Below are 17,002 nucleotides of genomic sequence, written 5' to 3' on the forward strand. Positions count from 1 at the left end.
CATATTTACCATGAGCGGGGCCAGTTGAGGCATAAATTTACGATAGAACTCAACGGGAAACCCGTCCTGTCCGCGACACTTAGAACACTGTAATTTGTTGACAGCTTGCAGGATCTCTTCTACAGTTATTGGCCCCTCCAGCTGAAGACTGTGTGTCTGATCAATTGAATGCTCTCAGAAATCGGGTTTTGTTTTTTCTATATCCTGCAAAAAAAAAAGAATACGTTTTAAATAAGTTTTTTAAACCCAGTTATAGGGGCTTGCTTTTATTCTCAGCTATAGCTATTTTTATTCAGTAATTAAAGCAAATGTTGAGCATGAAAGCAAAGCTGTCAGTATAATGGTCAATCTCGGTCTTATTTTCCTCTCATCTTTGGTCATGAGCTGTGGGTTGGATGATATCACAGAAAGAAGTGGCAGAAATGAGCTTCTTCTGGTGGGTGTCTGTGCTTTCCCTTTAGTTGCTGGGTGAGTCATTTAAAGTTCAGACTAGAGTTTCTGCTCCTTTGTATTAAAAAGAGACAGCTTAGTTAGTTCAAACATCCTACTAGAATGTCTTCTAGGTGAGGTGCTTTCCAACTACACGAAGCTCCAGTTGTCTTTTCCAGCCTGGGAATGTCTGAGTATCTCCACAGAAGAGCTGGAAGTTTTGGTTTCCCGTGACCCAGTGAAGAGACAGACCATGGAGTGATATTTACCTCTCTGTATAATAGTTTTACTGGTGAACTACAAGAATCTGAAATATTCAGTAAATTCCTAATTTAAAATCTCATTGCCATTCCTCATTTAGTGATTCTGAAAAGTTTTCAAAGTGCATTAAATGTTTTTCAAATTATTACCTTATTTATTAGATTAAATAGATAAATTATTAATAGATTACATTTATTTTCACCGCAAAACTCTACATGCACTGTCGACTGTAGAGGCTTAAAATGTGTTTTTTATCTGTGGAAAAAATAATATGTACTGTTAAGGATTATTTTTTATGAACCTTTAAGAAACACATTTTCTATCAGCCTCAGGTCTTTCTTGAGTACACACTGACAAAGTCACGTGCATGGCTCAATTACACACAAAAAAATTTGCTGTCTGTGTTCTTATGTTTTATGGTGATAGTGAAACAGGTCAGACATTACCCCAAGATTTCATTTTTTTAAAAGAGCAATGAACATTGAACAATATATCAATGTTCGTTCCACTACCCAACGATATATCTAGTCCGGCTCTGCAGTTTTTCTTTCCAACCAAACTTCACGAGCTTTCTTACCAGAACTTCTTTGAGGCTACTACATCCAAGCTCAGGAATTGATTCTGCAACTGCTAAAGCTGCACCCTCTAATACCGGTTTGCTGCTCCAGGAGACAACAGGGCCAAACAACCATGGAAAGATTTCTTTATACTGACAGCCTCCCTCAGCACTTATGTCCACCAATAGGGTCTCAGGTTGCTACCACAAAAGGTGCCAGTGACCTTACAACCACCGTTCTATGGACAGGGTCTCTGTCGGATGTTCACTACTTGTTTGGCTTTTCCAGGCCTGTCCGGCATCCTTCCCTGCCATCTGATCCAACTCACAAACTCACCAGATGACAGCTGACAGCTCTATTCCTTTTATAACCTGAGTGTCCAAGATGTATGGATATGGAAGATATGGATACTTCAGATGACCTCACATTTTCTGTTATCCTCTCTTTGTATGTCTTTTCAGAAGGCAGCTGATGAAGGAATGACTGCTTGATGTCAAGGCCACAAAAAACGATAAAAAACACATCCCACTCTTTTCAGTAAGCGAGTCGTCAGCCACTTACCAGCCTTGAGTACGCTATATTATAAAATGTGTGCAAATGTTACCAATGGCTCTGAAGAGCGTCCCTGACCAATTTCTTTCTGGGCCCTTTGATTCATACACTGTGGGGGAGGTGTTGATGCAGACGAATGGAGCTCAAATGAGTGGCCTGGGCAGACAGGGAGGTGAATGACTACTGCTGCTATTGTTTTCCATGAAAAATAGTCAGTCGTGTTACTGGATGAAAAATATCTCAATGTGGTAGAGAGCTGGAACAGCCGAATACAAAAGAAAGGTGTTGTTGCTTTATTATTGGCCCTTTTAAAGTCGTCTGGCTCTGATCCATTTATTACTACCACCTACTTCCTGTTTTGCATCTGTTATATTGATTATCCATGGAACTATGCTTGTGTGGGTGGTGAGTTTGTGTGCAAATATACGTTTCCACATACATTTCCACATTTCGAACTGTAAAAATACTGATGCTAAAGATGTCCTAGTATCTGTGATATTGATAAGGAAGCAGTTAGAGGAAGTGAAACAAGAGACTGTGGTGGAGCCCAATGTGGAGCCCTTTCAGTTTTAACCACCAGGATGTCCTGGGGTGAAGCAAAGAACTGTAGCTTGTAGCAGCCAGCACCTCATCTTTCTTCTGATTTGTAGCAGGTGTACACACGAAACTGTCTGACTTGTGACCTTCAAACCTTCAGTTTGAGTATGACATCGCTCCTCAAAAACCATGAACTGTATGAAACTTTTGATGTTGCCAGTGCTGTCTCTCCCTGTGATGAAACTAGCCTGATATCTTCTCATCTCATCACCAGGACGGTTAGCAGCCACATGTGTTCCAGCCCACACACTTCAGTTTTGATAAATGGAAAACAAACTGTTTGATGGGGAAACTGTAGAGGAGGTTTCTCGTTTTGATTTAGTTTCATTTCACTTATTTCACTAAACATTCATTAGGTTCTTCTATAAATAATGGCTCAGTGTACATAGGAGAAATTAGTTGAGGACTTTCATGATAAATATATATCTACATAGATAACTGTCTGCTAGATATTATGTATTTCTAATTTGCAGCAGAAACATATCCTGTAGAAATTTGTGATCAGTGACAAAATGTTGTTCGTAAAACGTTCACTGGCAACACATTTCTTTTCTTTTCCCTGACTGTGTAGTTTTAAAATTTGTTCTAGTTATGTGTTGGCTACACAAATGATCAATGATCAAGTCGAGTGACAGCACCTTGCAGTTTCCCGTCGCTTTCAGATTGTATTTTCTGCATACTCCACCTGTGTGCACTTTCCTCCACCCTTGTGTCCACTACATTCTTTTTCCATCTGTCCTTCCGCATTCTTAACACCATACCCACACAACACCTTAACATAATCTCTGACACCTTCAGTTGCATTGTTATTGAAGTCCAAACAGCATTCTCTCCTGGGAACGCTCTCTGCTACTTCCTCAGTACCAACAGAATTTCTCATTCTCTTTTAACCGACATCCAGCTTTTGATTGGATCTCACTCTATCAGAGCTTGGGACTGGCACTAGTACGCTGGCAGTGAAAGCAGTCAGGGGTGGCTCGTCTGGTCTGCTGTTAGTCTCCCATCAAAGACCAGAAGTTTATCCACAATACATTTGTGCATACAACCAGAAAAAGCTGCTGGCCTCTCAGCCTAACAGGGTCCAGTCTTTCTCACTGGGACATCAAAATGTCAGGGTTCTGGGTTTTCCTGACCCAGTGTTTTGAGTTCCTGTGTTCTTGTTGTTTTGTATTATGAATTATGTATTAAGTTCTCTTTGTTAGTCTCTAGTTTATTTCTATAGGGTCTAGTTTCTTGTGGTCCTGGTTTAGTTCCCTAATTGTTTAGTAATTTCCCTCTGTATAGCTGACCCCTGTGTCTCCCTCTGTGTGTCTAAGTTTATGTGAGTTCTTGTGCCTTGTGTCCACTCCTTATGTTCCGTGTTTCCCTCATCCCGTCATGTCTGTGCTCTCTCTCGTGCCCCTCCGTGTTCTCTCTGCCTCCCCCTCCAGTCTGTCTCTGTGTCCTCCCCGTTTTCTGTGTAATTGCCCTCAGCGTGTCTCCCAGCTGTTCCCTGTTTGCCCTGTTCTCCTTGTGTATTTATTGTCTGTGCTCACCTCCATTCGTTGTTGCGTCATCCCCTCACACTGTGTGTTTTCCACCATGCTTCCTAGTTCCTTGTGCCCAGTTTAGCTCCCTAGTGTCTTCGGTTGTTTGGTTTGAGTTTCATGTTTGTAGTTGCTTGTGTTTAGTTTTGGTATTAGTATGTTCCCAGCAATAAAGCTGCCGTTTTGAGTTGCATTCCTCCCCGTGTATGAGTCCTGCGTCTGGGTCCTATTTCCTGCCTGCCACACAGCGAAACATGACACAAAATGCCCATGTAAATGACACAAACCATATTCCAGTGGCTCAAAGTCATGCTAGTTTCCAAAGCCAACTGCAGCCGCAAGATGGCGGTACTTTCCTATGGAGCAGCGGTCCCCAACCTTTTTTGCGCCATGGACCGGTTTAATGTCAGACAATAATTTCACAGACCAGCTTTTAAGGCGTCGGGGATAAATACAACAAAATAAATGATACGACCAAGACAAAAACTGTGGTATTTTGTAAATATAATGATAAACGCAAATTCACTGTGTGATTGTGTAACTTTATTTGCAGCATCCTCCTGAAATGCTCCAACAACATTGAAAGTAGCATCCTCCTCTCTGCCCCTTAATGTTTTCTGGTCACTATGGTAACATGTAAATATTTCTTTCAAAATAAGACACAAAACTACAACACGAGAAAAGACCCAGGGAAACCGAGTTAACGATAAAAACCCTGAAAACCATAGATTTCACATCTGAGCCTCAACTCTTGCGGCCCGGTACCAAACAACTCACGGACGGGTACCAGTCCGTGGCCTGGGGGTTAGGGACTGCTGCTATGGAGGACCAGAAGAGTCACGCACATCAAACTAAAGAATTATGCGCTTCAATAATGAATTTTGCAATAAAAAATGCTTTATAAATTAGTTACCATTTTTTTATTATTTTTTTCATGTATTATTTAATAATTTTGTATAAAATAAAAACACAAATTAAAAATCAACATTTCAAAATTAATTATTAATCCATTAAAAAAAGGAGGAGAGAACATTTGAAAGTCAGTGTTTTGTTAAATAAAGTACTAATTTTGGCTAGCAAAAGAAAATTATCGAGCAAGCCTCAACTAGCAATTCAGTGCACTGCAAGACTGCAGTTTTTCCACTTTGGCATCATATTCCAGCTCCAAAGATTGCTTCTCAATTGATTTTGTTTGACCACCTGGGGCAGCAGAAACAGTCACACTGTGATGTGTGATTTCAGTTATATATTATCCAGTGGCAATCAAGGCAAACAGTGCTTGCTAAAATCTAAAGTTAGCCATCAAATAAAATATACCAAGTGTCTGTGAAGGTTGTCAGTCATCCAGGTCATCGTAGTCTAAGAAGCTTGGAAAGAAAAGCATCTGGACGTCTTTAAGTTTCTTGAAGATGTTTCACCTCTCAAATGAGAAGCTTCTTCAGGTCTAAGAGAAAATGGTGGAGAGTCCTAGATTTTTAAACCCTATTGGGAGTTTCCCTAAGAGGGTTGTAGTGTATGCTGTACAATGCACAGACCTGTACATTGGAGACACCAAACAGCCACTTCACAAACGCATGGCACAACATAGAAGAGCTACCTCGACAGAACAAGACAACGACAAAAGGTCACCTATGTCCACTGTGAGCGACCATATTTGAGCAGAGGCGATGGCTTACGACACCAACTGTGTGCCATCTATAATCCAGTTTTGAGATCCCTTCCCAGCCGCCGTAATGGTCACTCTTGAGTGGCTCACACTCACATGTCACATCCACGACCCTCTTAGGGACACTCCCAATGGGGCTCAAAAATCTGGGACTCTCATTTAGACTCGCTGTTCAGGTTCTGTCCAGATATGTGAAGAATATGAAGGGACACTGCAGGGAAATGAAGTGCTGAACCTCACAGTGTGCGCCTGTGGACCCAGCCTGACCACCTAAATTCATTCGTCACATACACAATCATACAGAGTACAACATGCAGTGAAATGCTTGTATTTGAGCGGACAGGCTGCAGACGTGGCCACGCCATCTCAGGGCTTGGATTTTAGCATGGGGAGTCTAGCCAGGAACCTTACTGGATATCGCCCCCAGGTGGGAATCAAACTTGTGACTCCTGCTCCAAAGGTGTGTGGTCACATTCCTTCTCAAATGGACATAAATGATCTTCAAGGACCAAGTTCATCAAATCCCAGCCTCTAACACAAGATCTTGAATCTTAGCGCTGAATGTCCACCATATTGCTATGAGTATCATTTAACTATTCACTTCACCTGCAGGAGCTACACCTAGTCAAATGTGTTGTAAAGATACATATAACCAAATTGAACTATTACTCGAGTATATGTAATGAAAAATAAAGATGCGGTTCATTCAGTTTACTAATTTTCTCTGTATGCTCTGCAGTGTCTGTGCCTATTTTCTCCATTGTCCCTTGTGGGGCTCCGTAGATTTTTATGTGTCTAGGTTTGTTTGTTAATAACAACTTGGATTCCTCTGGGAGATGAGGACACGCCCACATCTTTTCCGTACCAAGTTCATGGAGGATGTTAAGGCTTTGACAGCACTTTGACTCAGCTTTTTGGCATCAGGCACCCACACAGGAAAACCTTCAACCTGGACTTCTTCTGGATTTCTTTCTCCTTTAAACCACAATTCCAATCTCTCTAAAAGAGTCATGCAAACTTATTAAAAAGGAAGTCCTTAACTTGCTAACATTTGTGCTTTTACTTTTTTCACGAGTTCTTTTCAATAGATCTTTTTGTCTGATGATTAGCAGATGGTTTACAGTCGTTCTCTTCTAAAAACTGCTGCTTGCTAAGGCTCAAAATAAGGCAGGCCTAATGCTAACTTCACAGTGTGAAAGCTGCCGTATTATAACAAAGTTTAAAATACTTTATTGAGCAGTATGAAGGTGCAGAAAAGCCCAAATGTAATATTCCCCATATGATGACACATGATTTGAGACAAAACATATGTGACCCAGCATTTTACAAAGAATGCAAACTTTCTTACTGTAAGCTGGTATTGTTTCAGAAAGTTGTACAGTTGGATTTATCAGCTCTGTGAAATCTGCCACAGGTCTCCATCACCTACCTGAAATTTAGGTATTTATCATTTTGTCCATTCCCTTTTATTTAGCTTAATTTAGCAAAAGGATGTAATATCTATGAATTTGTTTTGATAAAGCAGAAAGTGGACAGTGCAAAGTTACATAGCAAAAATTTGAAAAACACTGGAATAGGATAAGATGAATAATTAGATATTGTACACAATAGAATAGAATAAATAAAATACTATATACAATAGAATAAAAATTATGAATAAAAAAAAATATAAAAAACATAAATATAAAAGGGAGCCAGTTGAAGTGGTTCAGGAATTTGATAAGGATGCCTCCTGGGCGCCTCCTGGGTGAGGTGTTCCGGGCATGTCCCACCAGGAGGAGACCCCAGGGCAGACCCAGGACACGCTGAAGAGATTATATCTCTCGGCTGGCCTGGGAACGCCTTGGTGTTCCCAGGCCAAGCAGGAGGAGGTGGCTGGGGAGAGAAAGGTCTGGGCTTCTCTGCTTGCCGCAGCCCTGGATAAGAGGAAGAAGATGGATGGATGGATGGATGAGACTTATATAATTATTTTGTGAAATCCATTTGCAATCTAATGTTTATAATGGGATTATTAATTCATTTTGAAATACTCACAAAGTAAAATAGTGTTTTACATTCAAACTACTTCAGTAGAGCTTAAATAAATAAAATAATTAAAAATTAATTTGTAAAATAAATTTACTCATGCATATTTTATTGCACAATTTATTATCAAAGCACAAAATTCTTTATTTTGATGCGCATGACTCTTCTGCTCCTCCATACTTTACAGAATGGCTACAAATAGAAGAGATTGCTTTTACCTTGATTAATTTAATTTGATGTCTAATTTTAGATTTAAAAGCACAAGCACTGTTCGCCTTGCTTGACACTGGATAATATGTAATTAAAATCACGCTATATATCTTAACATATCACTGTGTGAAAACAATTACAAAACCACTAACAACTATAGCTCTATGATTAATGAAGCTTTATGGTGAACGTGAACTTAATGTCTAGTTGTCTGGCCTCAAAATGCACTGCTTTTTACTTTGATGGGTTTCATAGTATTACTTGTAGAGAGAGTTTTACAGAGAAATGTCTTCACGACTGCTGCTGTGCTCAGTAGCAAAGCAGGAGACATGCGCAGCAAGAGACTGAAAGGTGAACCTTGCTGAACGTTTTGCAGCTCAGTGTGGATGCTTTAACAGGCAACAGTTTGTAAAATGTTTGCTGCATCAGTTGTATGTTTCAGCTTAGTGTCCGAGGACTGTTTCTGCTGCCCCCAGGTTGTCAAACAAAATCAGTTGAGAAAACAACTGTTGGGTTTGAAAATGAAGCCAGTGCAGAAATACTGCATTCTTTCACTGAATGTGTAGTTGAGGTTTGTACGTATCTCGCTAACCAAAATTAGCACTTTATTTAACAAGACACTGAATTACACATGCTCCTTGCTAACAATGACAGAGAGCACTAGCATTCATCGATACCTCCAAGATGATCAAGACCAAACTGCCTGAGATTTCAGAACAGCAGCCCACAAAGCAACTGCACTTATGGTACTTGGTACTTGGGTAAGGTTGCCGGTGAAAAATATCCATGCACATGAACATGAACATTCGCTGTATGCAGTAAACCTAATGTGCAGGAGACACTTAAAAATCATTCACAATGTTGAGTATTGCAGCATCGACAGCGATCAACTCAAAGGAAAATGACGACGGAGGCAAAAATGTCCTTAATATTTTGGGAACTTTATTCCACATCAACACGCGGCAAATCTTTTCCTCATGGGTGCCATTTTCATTGTGGTATACTATTATTTTTTCTTAGGGGCGTGATGACGCAGCATCCGTGCCCTTACAATGAATCAGTGCCTCCTTGTGGTGACAACTAAAATACTGTCTCTGTTAAACCACAGTAACCATAATGCAGTTAAACACTGTACAACACGAGTACACACAAGGAATATCTTAACACACAAGATCTTTTTAAGAGCTATTCCAGACCGCATTGTAATAGAGATCTCAATGAATAATTAGAAAGACAAACACAATCTCACAGTGTGCTATTTTTTTATTTCCCTGCTCCTCAGATTAAGCTGAAAGCCATTTGTTTTTGATGCTGGAGTTTAAGACCCATCTTTGCTTATTGGTAGTGGCTGATATTCAGCTTGCAATTAGATGAATATGACTTTGCCCATGCCACGTGACCTTTGGCTGCACAGTTACATCATCATGGCTGACATTCAACGGGCCCTTCATCCCTCCCTAACATCCAGCATCGAGCTCTTGAAAGTTATCAGTGGATGTCAGACATTCTTTGGGAAGTGGTAGAAACTCAGAGCAAGTTTTGTTTTTCTGCCCTAACACAATCACATTCCTCTGAGCTACTTAAAACACTAAGGCAGCTGGAGAGCCAGTTTCCCTTTTAAGATTATGTTGTGGCCTGTAGATTATTTTGCTGGCCTTTTCACAGAGTTCCCATCAACAAGATTGCCCCCATCTATGGTTTCTGCATCTTTTTTCTACAGTCTCCCTACTGGCTTTTTTAAAGTCCAGCTCTTTTATCATATGAAGTCAAAAACAACCAACAGTTATCAAATAACTTGGTGTAACTTCCAGGCAACAGGAAGATGGAAATATGAGAAGGACTGGAGGGAGAGGAGACACAAAGAGGAAAAAATAGTGAATGCTTCTCTTCTTTCTCTGGGGATCAGCCTCTTTTAGCTCACATCTACAACGGCAGGAAACCATGCAGAATTGTGTGAGATGAGGCAACACACCAAATTGTGTGTGTGTGTGTGTGTGTGTGTGTGTGTGTGTGTGTGTGTGTGTGTGTGTGTGTGTGTGTGTGTGTGTGTGTGTGTGTGTAAAATACAATCAGTTAAGCGACGGGATATAAGGGGGAATAAATGGATAGACACAGCTGCCGTTATTCCTCCAAATACCAAGCAGTGGAACAACAGCCTGACACATTTACTGTGACACCTTTAGATTTATATGACAACCTGTGCAGGATGTTCACTGAGTACATGTGTGGGTGTATGATACACAGGAAGATCGCATAATGGTCATGGTGAGAACTGTAGAAGAAAATATAAACAAGAGGCAGTTTTCGGGGAACTAGGTTTCCCTTGCATTTCCCATTTAAAGTAAATGTTGCTTTTCGAGGTTAATTTTAATCGACATTTTTGTGTTATTCCTTTGAAACTATTTCCTAGTTTTTGTCTCATTATATTCTGAATCATATAAAAATCTATTAAAAAAAATCTAAGGAAACAAAAGTTTTCAGTGCAAATCAGAATGATAATTTAATTTGTCCCTGATTGTCAATACTCCACTGGAAGAGGTGGCCATGAGTTATTTATGGTGAGAATGTGATCAGACACAACTATCAGGTGTACATTGAATGTTTGAGCTAAATGCTTCCACATAGTCGTGTACTTGCATTCTGGGATGAGTAGCAGAAGTACAGAGTACTGAAGATGTGCAATGGATACAAACTGTTAGTTTTCGCTGTTTCAAAAGAAACCAAACCACAGGAAAAGCTAGGACTATACAAACTTATCAACCAATCTGGACTAGAATAAATCAACTGTAGGTGCCCTAAGATCTCCCAGAGTTAACCAAAGCCAATAGAGGTTCATAATTTAACCGTTTACATTCTGGAAGCCTTACATCAGATTAAACCCAAACAATTTCAATGGAACTATTTATTATTATAATAGAACCTGCCACCAATGAAGATGTATGACAATTTGAATAGATGTGACACTCTTGAGTCTATTTCCATTCTTTGAAACATAAATGTAATTGGGCATTCTGCCTTTTGTAGGAAATATTGTTTTAAATAAAAAAAAGATTTATTGTTTTTGAAAATTCAAAAAGAATAAAACAGATATGACCGTAGTGAGGACAGTTGAATCAAAGGGGAAGAGAAGAAGCAAGTGCAGCTGTTGATCAGTGAGACAGAAAAGGAAGAGAAGAGAGCAAGAGAGGAAGCTGAACATGGGGAAGCAGAAACACACACACACACACACTCGGGAAGAGAGGGAGAGAGAGAGGGAGAGAGAAAAAACAGCAGCTAGCGAGAGAGAGAGAAAAAAAGGCTTAATTAATTCAGGCTGGATGGGAGGGATGTTGCTTCTGTGCCTGCTGAGGCTCCAGTCAGTGCCTCTGCTGTCGTGCTGCATGTAGCCGAGTGTTTGTGTGAGCAGAGAGGACGACTCTGCGGCTGCTGCCTGCCTCTCTTTGCCTGCCTCATTGGGAACCAGACACCAGTCCAGTCTAGCCACGACTCCACATCCCTGAGCCTGCTGACTGACTGGCAGTCTGTTGGACTGGACTAGCTTGGTCTCTACTAAACGACTAAACAAGGATGTTACTTGGACTGTAGTGAGAGCAGCAATGGCCAGAGGTAGGACAGACTTTCTTGTGACTACTCCTCATGCTCCCGCTTCTCTCATGTCTGTCTGCTGCTGTTGCTTCCATTTTTCTGTTTCTGTGAGCAGTCTCTTCTTTCTCGTTTCTATTTAACCTTTAACTACACTTAAATATTTATATCTCCCTCTTTGTTTCTTGAAAAATTTCTGTCTCTCTGGCTAATTTTATTTTCCAACTTTTCTGGGTTTTTTTGTTTTGTTTTGGGTTTTTATTGTAAACAAAACTCTCATTTAGGTTTTGTGATAAAAGACTATCATTTTGCAGTTCAGGAGGTTTGTGACGTGTGTTTGGGTGGAGATGGATTAAAAACCAAAATGCCTCAGACTCATTGTTCCTTAAGAAACAGCTGGCTACAAAACAGTTCAGCAAAATATAGGATCAATAGTGTAGTCTGACCGGGCGGTATTAGGCAACAGAGTCAGACATCATGTTCCAGGTCAGGTTACTGTTCATTTTAAAAATGTCTTTACAGTAAAATATGCAGCAAGCCTAATACAGTGACCTTTGTGAAGGAGTTGCAATGCAAGAGAAAAATCAAGTAAAAGCATTTCCCCAAACATCAGCTGTTTTGAACCAGGGTTTAAGTTTCAACTAAACATGTGTGGTCTGTCTTCAGTTCTAATTCTGAGGCTATTATATTTGTATCTTTCATTAAAAAACACCCGTTTATGGGTATATGTTGCACATCTTCAAGTCACTCCCTTGTAATCCCAGGATGCCTCCTTGAGACCGATGCTTTAGAACGAAGCGACCGACTCCTCGTGATTAATCTCCAATCGGCACGCCTAATTACATCTCATCAAGCAATCACCGAATGTGATGGTTATTTATTCCTTGACAGCATCCACTTGGATGCTGATAAACATTAAGGACTCTCTGCCCCAGCCTCGTCTACATGAACACGACGAGCGAGCTGAAAGGGCAGAGCCGAGCCAATTGGGAGGAGAGGATCAACAGAGAAAATGAGAGAGGAGCAGAAACACATGAGAAGAGGCTGAGTCCCTAGCAGGGAGTGTGAGGATAGAGGGTGAAGAGAAGAGGATCATTTAGCAGAGCCCTGAAATGCTGCTCAAGCAGCAGGAAAGCATAGAAGCACAAGTGCATGTGTACACTACAGTACATGGCCATGTTGCGGTGTAAGTCATGTTGAAAGAGGATGGCTGCTGGGTCAGTCAAGGTCTGAGAAAACAGTAGTGAAACCTACTGATGAGGAGCTGTCTGTCATCAGAGAGTAATTCACTATTAAGAGGTGAATAAGTGCCTATTTCTTTCATTTACACAGTGACCTGAAGAGGTGATCCCACACATTTTGAAACATCTGTTTCTTGATCGAAATACATATTTGTTCAGTCACATGAAAGCAACATTTAAGTAAAATTAGTGTAAATTCTTCAAATTATTTTACACAAGTCTTCACTACTTGAAGTTTTAGACCCAAACAGTGAGAGTAAAATGAGTCATCACTGGCGCTAAATGAATTAGTGGCTCAGCATCGCATTCTGTGTTGTTTGCTCAGTCATGATACACAGTTTTAAAAGCTTATAGACTCAAAGATGATGTTCTGTACATAGGTGACTGCTGAGGCCTTTAACTTATCATTTTAAGACAGAACTGAGTGAGCTGTGAGTGTGACTGAGCAAACAATGACACTGCAAGGTCATAGACTAGCAACTTTCAGTTGCAGAGAAGCCACATAGTAAAAAACAAAACAAAACCTTTTTTTCAATAATCTTCCCCATTGACTTATTTTTAAAAAATATTCTTATATGTACAATATGTGCAATCAAGTCATAATGGCAGAACACAAGACTTACATTCTGATGTGACCTTTTAAGCTTGTTGCGAAAACTTGCAACAGTATCATTAATTTATAGCCAGTAAAATGTAACAACTGTCAGCACCTGTCATTCCCATACAATTAACCAATAATCAGGTTTCTTCAACAATTATTTTTAACGATGGTCATGTCACATTGCTGAACAGGAAAAAGGGGTAGAATATTTCTACTCTTAAACGGCAATGAAAGGCAACAAAAGCCCACAGAATGAGCCTGTACAAATTGCGTGCAATCCACCAGCCAACTTCAGCTCAAGACCTATTTTGGACTTTCATTTTAATCATCTGTTTTGTTTTTACTGGTTTCATTAAGGTTTAGAGAACAAAATGACTTCTTTTTTGTTGGAAAAAAGATTCCACTTTGGGTTGTAATAGACACTGTAAGGTAAACATCTGATTAGAAGTGTAAAATCCACCATCTTTTTGCTCTGATTTTGATCTCCACCACTTCCTACGGGAAATATTTGTCCCTTCAGCTGCAAAATTCTCCACTACATATTTCCACTACTGATGAGTTTCACTCTGGGCCTGTAGCTGTTTGCTGCTGCGCAAGTAGTAGTAGTATTGATTATAGCTACTTTAGCAAAAAAATAACTAAATTACGCATTTTTAAATGAGGCCATGTTGTAACTAATGCAACTTTGAGTTTGTTTTTGATGTTCGTCACACCCTCTGCTGTCAAGCTGTTAAAAGCAGTTTTGTGATAATGGAAAGAGGACAGCTGTTTGTATTTTTATTTCTCTTTTAGTGAAGTAAAATAATTTTATAACAGTACTAGTTCTATCAGACAAGTGTCAGCAAAACATGTAGCTAACATGATCAACCTGAAATGTTTTAGGGTGACAAATAATAACCCATAGTACAGCCTCTATTAAGACTAACAAGATATCCTAATAAAGGGCTTTCAGCAGTGTCCAGGCAGACCTAGATTCTCCACAGAGCTAAAGCAGAGGTAACAGGCCTCCAGAAGCATTTCATTCTACTGAAGTCGCATTTATGAAGTCAGGCTTTATTAAATGGAGACTATATAATAAATTTGCTGCATATGTGTGAAATCTTGCACAGTATTAATTAGACCCTTTTTCGTGCAGTAAGTTTTTAACCGTCAGTGTATTGCTGACCAAAACTACAAGAGACTACAACCATTTCACTAAAATATCCTTGTATGGTTTTCTAGTGAAGAGGTTGGGTTGAGAAATGATGCAATACAAAGCATGAGGGGCCAAAACAAGGATTGGTCTAACGCTCCAGTGATCCAGAGGTAAATGTGTCCTGACTATCCACAAGGCTGCATACTCTTTACCAGTCATCTATATCACACATTTGTACAGTTAAAAGTAACTCAGGAGTGGATGTGCAAAACCTACAGTGTTTTGATATTGTAGTAAATCTACACCGACCATCCACCACATTACTGGAGAACTGCCTAGTAGTAGGATTAGAATTAGGACGTATTTAAGCCACAAATATGCTACGTTTCAGAACCTATAAGATGTTTCTTTTGAAATCAAGTCTTTATAGATCTGTATTATGGCCTGTGAAGTTATTACAGTTTGGGTATACCATGTGTGGTCTGCAGACCTGCAGCTCCAGTGTTCCCTGTGGTTCTCTGTGCCTGTCTCCAGTAATTCCCTGCGGCTTTGACAAAAATATAGATGAATATGAACACATGAATATAAACATGGAAATCATATGACATGTATATTATGACATATTCCAATTATACATGTATAGTAATGCATGATCTTAAGTTAAAAACAAAACAAAACAAAACGTTTAATGTTCAGAGTGCCCCATATAGTTTAAGAGCAACACCAGTTAAAATAGGACTGTACATTTTAATAGATTTGACTCCACACTTGCCCAAATTGTGTTAATTAAACAATTTTTATGACTTTTATTCTACAATTTCATAAATGTAACAACAACATATTATTATTGAAATAACAATGTAAAGTTAAAGTACCAAAAAACTATAAATAGCCCCTTGCAGATGAGTCATAAGTGGTAAAAGATTTTAATTATTTAGACTTTTTAATAGTGTTGATAGTCAAATTTATATTTAAGTTTAGAAAACAGACAGTCCCTCTACTCTGATTCTTTCTGTGAAAGAAGGAAATTAACACGCTGAATCCTTTTGAATATCTCTATTTTAAGCAGAGCTGGAATTAGCTATATGCTGTAAACCCTCCTAATTTGTGGTGTATATCTTATCAGAAGGGAAGCAAAAGATGTATGACTAAATGCTTGACTTTAGTAGCCTAAATTTGCTAGTGAAATCGAATTATTTGCTGCTGTAAACAGATGTGCTCCTTGAACATAATCAGAACCATAAATCAGCAGGAAGTAAAAGAAATAAAATTATCAATTTCAGCAGCACTTACAGAAGTAATATACAGTTTTATTTATTTATTATCTTCCACCATGTGATTGCTACTCTTCCTGGTGCCCACCAAGGGGGGGGAAAAATCTTCAAACTTACAAAAACCAAATTAGAAAACACAAACTTTATAACCAAAAAGTATATTGCACATTAAAAAAAATAAGCTGATAGGATTAAAGAACTGTTTTGTTCATATAACTGGATTTACTAGATCTAACATCAGTTGACTTCACTGACAGGTTTCATAATTATGATTAGTTCCAGTATAGGCTAATTATATACAAAGGTGTTGTGGTGCATGGGACTTTCTAGCAACAGCTATCAGCTATCAGCAGCCATTGTTGAAATTACATAGTTCACCTGTTTAGACCAACAAAAAAGAATTATTTAATTTTACATTTTTAAATTTAATCTTCTTAACCTGTTCAATGGATATCCTACCAACGTCACAATTCAACAAATGAGACTTAGAAAGAGGTTTCCTAGAACCAAACACAACAGATTTAGTTTTGACAATATTTACTGCTAATTTGATCATTTTCACTGATTGATTTACAGTCTGTAAGCTCTGCCTGCAGGCGCTAATGAAGAAGTTGTAAATAATGTATGTAGGAAATGTACATATTACTTTGTCAGAATTTTAACAAACTAAATCATAAAAATTAAAAATAAAAGAGGGCCCAGATGGCTGCCTTGTGGAACACAAGAGTAAAGTCCTGTTTTTTTTTTTTTTACCTCAATTATTTTCTCTTCATTAAAGTCAACACTGAAGGTGCAAAACCATAGCGTTAAGCTTTTCCATAAGAATGTCATGATCAAAACCATCAAGTGTTATTTAAAAACAGTGATAAAGTTTAACAAACTTACTATCGTTAGTATCCCTTAACCGTTTGTTTGTCTCTTATACAGTACTGGTGGAATATTGAGGTGTATGCATGTTGCAAAACTGTTTGCCATTTTGACAAAAGTCATCAAACATTTGTTTCGATATTATCTTTTCAAACATTTACTTCCAGTCAGAACCAATAAAATCAAGACTTGTCAAGGAAATTTATGCAAAGCCAATACTTTGGCTTCTATCCAGATCTGGAGATAAATTCCGAACATATTATAAGGTTAAAGGTCTTACAACTGTAGACCCTTCAGTAATCTGATTTAATGCAAAATGATACATTTCATCTTTCACTATATTTTTCAAGATCTGTTGAACTGAAAAAAAAAATAGTAAATTGTCTACTTTACTGACAAAAAAATCTTTAAAATAAAATTAGCAATACCTATATGCCTCCGCATTCTACATATCTATGAAATTTTATTAATTCATCACA

The 17,002-nt window shown here is 38.8% G+C and overlaps 1 protein-coding gene across 4 annotated transcripts in view; it reads left to right on the top strand.

Annotated features, from left to right (window-relative positions):
• Positions 1–10,999: 10,999 nt before the first annotated feature.
• Positions 11,000–17,002, top strand: part of dgkg (diacylglycerol kinase, gamma) — a 149,333-nt gene continuing 143,330 nt past the window's right edge. For 2 of the 4 annotated variants that reach the window (XM_084908675.1, XM_084908676.1), the window contains exon 1: positions 11,000–11,429. The gene's annotated coding sequence lies outside the window, so the exon portion shown is untranslated. The remainder of the gene's footprint in view (positions 11,430–17,002) is intronic. The other 2 variants (XM_084908677.1, XM_084908678.1) reach the window with 1 other exon arrangement.

Source organism: Perissodus microlepis, chromosome 16 (genome assembly GCF_051167445.1).
Source record: "Perissodus microlepis isolate ML-2025 ecotype Zambia chromosome 16, ASM5116744v1, whole genome shotgun sequence".
In the NCBI taxonomy this organism is placed as follows: domain Eukaryota; kingdom Metazoa; phylum Chordata; class Actinopteri; order Cichliformes; family Cichlidae; genus Perissodus; species Perissodus microlepis.